Below are 5,730 nucleotides of genomic sequence, written 5' to 3' on the forward strand. Positions count from 1 at the left end.
TCTCAACCAGTTTCGCTGGTGTTCCTCAAATATTCAGGGCACACTCCCACCTTCGGGTCTTGGTGCTTTCTGTTCCTCTTCTAGAATGTTCTTCTCCAGGTAACTGACTACCTCACGTCCTTCAGGGTGTGCTTCAGAGAACTTGCGTGACCACCTGATGGACAGGGCACCCGTATCCCCAGCACGCTCTCTCCCCCTTATCCTGCTGCCCGTACACCCCTTGACAGACCGTGTATTTATCTGTCTGTTGTATTTCTTCCTCACTAGAACGTGAGCCTCAGGAGCATCGAGACTTTATTTTTCTTTCCACTTTATCTCTGGTTCCTAGGGAAGTGTCTGGTACACAGTGAATCTTTGCGAGATGACATAGTGAACTTACAGAGAATGGACCACGTGCCGGGATCTAAACTAGACGTCTTCGATAAAATAATCCATCCCCAAACAACCCCACAGAGCAGGAATTATTATCGCTGTTTTTCAGATGGGGCACCAGATCAGAGAGGAGGCAGGATCCAAATCTGGGTCATCCCAATTCCCAAGGCACCCTCTTTCTATGACGGCACCCTGGGAATGGCCAGGCTTCCGCTCCCAGAGCTTGCGGTTCACCAGTGAGTGTACCGGGCACTCACGCGTCCACGAACACAGCTAGAGTAAGGGCCACCATGTGCAAAGGGCTTTGTAGTTCCGCTCACATTCTTACTTTATCTCAACAATAACCCCGTGAGATAGATCCTCATGAACCGGTGTTTAACGCCGTCGTATTGAAAAAGAAGTCGGCTTTGAGACGGTTAATGATCATCTCAAGGTCATCTAACTAGACGTTTGCAAAGCCAGGTGTCCAGTGCAGGTCTTCTGGCTCCAGATGGGGCACTTTGCCTGTGACTCCATGTGTGCTAAACTCTAGAACAGGGACGGTGAAGGCACTAGCACCACCTATGCCTACCGGACACGATCAGAGGACCCCTCCGAGTCCTGCCCAACACAGAACTGCCACGAGCTAGCGGGGGACACCCCAGCGACCCGGCTCCCAGCTGCCCTCTACATACGGCATTAAATTTTCTCTTTTATTTCAAAACGTTTTGCTCACGGATTATCTCGCATGGGTTACCGTTCCTTATGTCAGCCTGCTTGTGACCTATATTTCGAGTTAGGTTTGTACATTTCTCCATTTCGCCCCCAGAAGGCTGCATAGCACCTGAGTCCAACAACCATTAGTTGAGGGGAACCCAGGATGGCACATCCTGAGGCCTCAGTCCCAGAGATTCTTTCTCCTCCAACGTCAGCCCAACCTATGCTGAGAAGCAGGACATCGATCGCAGAAAATCACCGCATCCACCTAGAGCAGGGTGTCCAGTGTGTTTTCTATCACCGAGACTTACGCGTTTAGTCATACAGCACTTAGCAAGGTCCCTTTTCCTGGGCCAGACACCCTGCTAGGTGTTTGGGGTATTAATACAAATTGAATCTGCCCTCAAGGAGCTCACAGTCAGGCAAAGAGACGGAAGATGAGCAAAAGCAAATAACTAAAATGCAGTTTAATACCTGCTCTATGGAGAGGTGGACATCCTACTGCAGGACCTCAGAGGAGAGCTCTGGGAGAGGGGTCACTTGACCCACAGTGACACTGCCAGCAGGAGTGACACAGTGTTGAAGGCGCTGACCAGGACCCCGTCCCCCAGGCGTCTGTCGGCAGAGCGAAGAGAGTGTCCTGGACATTATCCTCGGACACTCAAGAGCCCTTGAGTTCCCCAGAGCCTGAGCCTCACTTTTCTGATTTGCAGAATCGGCAGATTATTAGTGCATCATCTCATAAACACGTGGAGGGGATTCGGATAAGCCCGTGTCTGACAAAGACGATGTGCTCAATAAAAGGAGTTTTTCACTTAATTCTTTAACTGCCCTAATAGTGATCAACATCCAAAGCTATTGTCCCTGATCCAGAGACTTATCCAGAGAAAGCAGGAATACATAGGACAGACGATCTGAATCACCTCGCCTGACCCGAGACCAGTTTGCCAAATTGTGGCAGATACACACACACACACACGCAAACACACACTTTCTCCTCACGCCAACCCTGCATGAGTGCCATCAGAACCCAACCCACAAACACACATGGTCCAGACTCCTGGGGGAAGTCACAGGAGGGGCACTCCCCCTGCCCCAAGTGGCTACCCCTCGGACCCACCTGTTCACCTCAGTGGAGAGCCACCAGGTTCCCATGGACCAAAGAAGGTGGATGTGCAGGGCTTCATCGAGTCCGTGCGGAGACCCTCATTCACCTGCCATCCCACCCAGCTGCGGCCCCCCAAGGAGTCCACCAAGAAGACACCCGCAAAGTTGACGACATACCCGTGGATCATCGGGGCTGCCTGGGACGCCCGGAAAGGCTCCGTCCTCGGAGAAGGAGCTTATTTTCTGAAGTAGCAGCTTTCTGTTGAAATTCTTCATCAGTCTCCGTGATGGGATTTTTTTTTTTTTCCCCTTTTTCTCTCTCTCTTCCTAACTGGTGAAATTGACAGTCTGCCTACATTAACCGGGCATTAATTTGCATGATCAAAAGCAAATTTGTTCCAAGATGCAATGTTCCGCCTGCCCTTCCAAGCACAAGCATCTCCAAGGAAAGCAAGAAAAATCAGACACAGCACGTCACCGCTGCCGCCTTGCCCGGAGCTTGGCCAGGAGCTGGCCTCGTCCAAGAGCAGGTGGAGTGGGGGCCCTGCGGGGTGGGGGCGAGGAGAGGCAGGGCCGCCCATCTGAGAGTTGGAAAGTGGCACCTGGCAGCCCGAGGCGCTGGCACCGGCCCCAGCATGGGAAAATCAAGCCTTTGGGGACAGATTATAGCAGAGGACCGTGCAAGAGTCCCAGCCAGTACGCGCAATTTCCTGAAAAGAGGCGCCGTGGCACCAAGTCCCTGTCACTCGGGGGACGTGGGGGGTCAAGGTCTGACCCCAGGGTCTGATATCAGAAAATTCAGGCAAGTGGCTTACTTAACCGGTGAGCTGCATTATCCTCCATACGGGCACGGGGAGACCAGCCCTGCCCGTTTCCTGCGGGTCTGAGAGGACTTCCAGGCTGAGGGACAGCTCCCAGCCCAGGGGACCCCGCCCAGCGCCCTGGCTCTGGGCTGCGCTGGCACAGGGTGGACCCTCCGGGCCAGGCCCGCAGAGTCCGCTTCTCCACGTGTCACCTCATCTAACCCCATGGCCCTGCCGGGTGGGGTTTGCGTTCTCAATTCAGAGAAAGCTGGGGATCAGTGGGCTTGACTAGTCCCCCCAAAACAGGAAAAATCATGTTTGCTGTTTACTGCATTGGGAAAGGCAGTGTTTATATTTAGTATTTACTGAATTATATTTACTGAATTATATTTACTGTTTACAGCACTGGTAAAAGATGGATGTGAGCCAGGTTGGACTCATTATTGTATAGTATATATGTGTGTGTGTGTGTGTGTGTATGTATTATATGGTATGTATGGGTGTATGTACGTACGTATGTATGTATGTATGTATGCATGTATTTATGATTTTAAAGGAAGTTAAAAGAGAAATATTTTCATGGGCCCCTAACATTGTGGCAGGCCCTGGGCACGGGGCCTGCTCTGCCTGGTGGGGCAGTCGGCCCCGCCTCCCTCAGCACTCATAATAAGTACTAGAAACAGGAACCATCCACGCATCAATTCACGCACGCATCCAACGCTGATTCATTAAAGGGCTCTCCTCGAGGCTCTGGGTGAGACTGTCACCCAAATGGATAAAGCTCCCGGCTTGTGGAGTTTGCGTGCTAGGGGGAGGGTACAGACGACGCTATGTAGGCAAATACGTTATGAACTTCGGGTCTTGAAAAAAGTGCTCTTAAGGAAATGAGCTGGTAACGGGAGAGGAAGTGCCGCAGCGGGAAGGAGTTCTTTAGCAAGGGGTCAGGGAGGTGACTGAGACCCGGACGATGAGAAGGGCCAGCGACGGGGACATCTAGGTGAAGAGCCGGTGCGCGTGTCCTCGGGTGGGGCTTGTTCGGAGGACAGGAACGGCCGGGGTGACCGGAAACCCATGGGCATGGAGGGTGGGTCGGGAGAGGCCGTCAGACGTGTCGGAGGCACGTTTGATGAGATCTCCATGGCCGTCGGAAAAGCGATTTTATTCTAGTCGCAGTGGGCGGATATCGACCTATTCTAAGCTGGGACGTGATTGTATTGTTGTGTCTCTGTTAAAAAGAGCTCTCTGGAAAAGCGACTATGGGAAGTTAACAAAGGGGGTAGAGACCCGACCGCACTCTGTTGTGAGTCTAGGGAGCACGTGAGTGAAATTAGGGTTAGAGACATGATGACAACGAGGAATGGCCGGATTTCAGCTCCATCTTGGCTTGGCAGTGGGGGTAAAGGACTTGGGAGATCAGGAGAGAAGTCAAAGCTGTAGAGACAGGTTTGGAAGAAATCCAGGAGATTTTGATGTCATCAAGGGCAAGAAAAGAAAGCTTCTGAGAGGAGGCCCAGGTAAACGTCATATATCGTTGGAAGGGGGAATGAGATGAGGGCAGAGATCTGGCCGCTGGACCTGACGGGATGTAGGTCCCGGGTGGCCTTGATAAGGGCCGTTAGGTTGAGCGAGGGGAAGGGAAGGCCGAGGCGAGCAGGCTGAGGGAGAGTGAGGAGTGGGGAGGGGGTCACTGCTCCCCGAGCCCACACTCCTTCCACTGCACCGCCGTCCCCACTGGGTGCAAACACCCAACCAGCTTTCACGGGGTGCTTTGCTCATTGACAGGTCACCCCTCCACCTTTACCGTCTCTGTTCCATGGCAAGATCTGTATCATGTTAACTTATTTTATTTTATTTTTTTAGACGAGGCAACCCTTGATTGACCTCACAGATTGCAAGGACCTTGTCACCTTACAATTCCCTTTTTTAAAAATTTTCTTATGCCTACAGGATCTGGTCTTCCTAGGTGGTCTCCCATCCAAATACTAACCAGGCCCGACCCTGCTTAGCTTCCGAGATCAGACTGGATCGGGTGTGTTTAGGGTGGCATGGCCGCAGACAAGATTTGTGTCATGTTAATATTGAACGGGCAGTTGCTGGCTGACAGTGAGCCTTTCATTTACGTCCATTAAATGAACAGATGAGTATTTGTGTCCCTATCTACCTCAGAGCTCTAGAGAATGCTGGGGACATTTATGAATTCACTCATCCACCCATATAGACACGTAAGAATCTGGCGAACTCTGAAAGGCTGCTTGTTTTTCCTTTGGGGACTCTGCTCTGGGTCTCTCCTTCTCAGACCTATGATGTCATAACCATTTCGCATCGCTTCAAGCGAAACCGATGTACAAAGATTAACTAAGCACCTTCTGCGCACAAAGGGCTCCTCCCCGCATCCCTGCCTGCCAGAGTGTCCGTGCTTCCGCCCCGCAATGGGGAGATGACGCGGGCATGAGCCAGGTTAGGGCACAAGGGGTGGACGGGAGGTGTGGGGTAAGATGGAGTCAGCAGGACCGGGGTACGATAGGACGTTGGGGCAGACAGGGGAGTGGGAGACAGGAAACGTCTCTTTTTTTAATCAGGTGACTGAGTACTGGTCTTAGTGGCTGAGGATAGGAAAATAGGAAGGAAGAAAGTTCTGGCGGTGAGAAACAACACGTGTAGGTCATGAGGTTAGGCTGTGCGCGTCTTGAGCTTGAGGGGCTTGAGAGATTCCTGGGAGATGAGGGACTTCTGGACCTGTGAGTCCGAGGTT

General features: G+C 52.1%; 1 pseudogene; it reads right to left on the reverse strand.

The window, feature by feature from the left end:
* Positions 1-4,916: 4,916 nt before the first annotated feature.
* LOC111746317 lies at positions 4,917-5,035 on the reverse strand (annotated as a pseudogene).
* Between the last annotated feature and the right edge of the window lie 695 nt (positions 5,036-5,730).

Source organism: Pteropus vampyrus, unplaced genomic scaffold (assembly GCF_000151845.1).
Source record: "Pteropus vampyrus isolate Shadow unplaced genomic scaffold, Pvam_2.0 Scaffold183, whole genome shotgun sequence".
NCBI classification, from domain to species: Eukaryota; Metazoa; Chordata; class Mammalia; order Chiroptera; family Pteropodidae; genus Pteropus; species Pteropus vampyrus.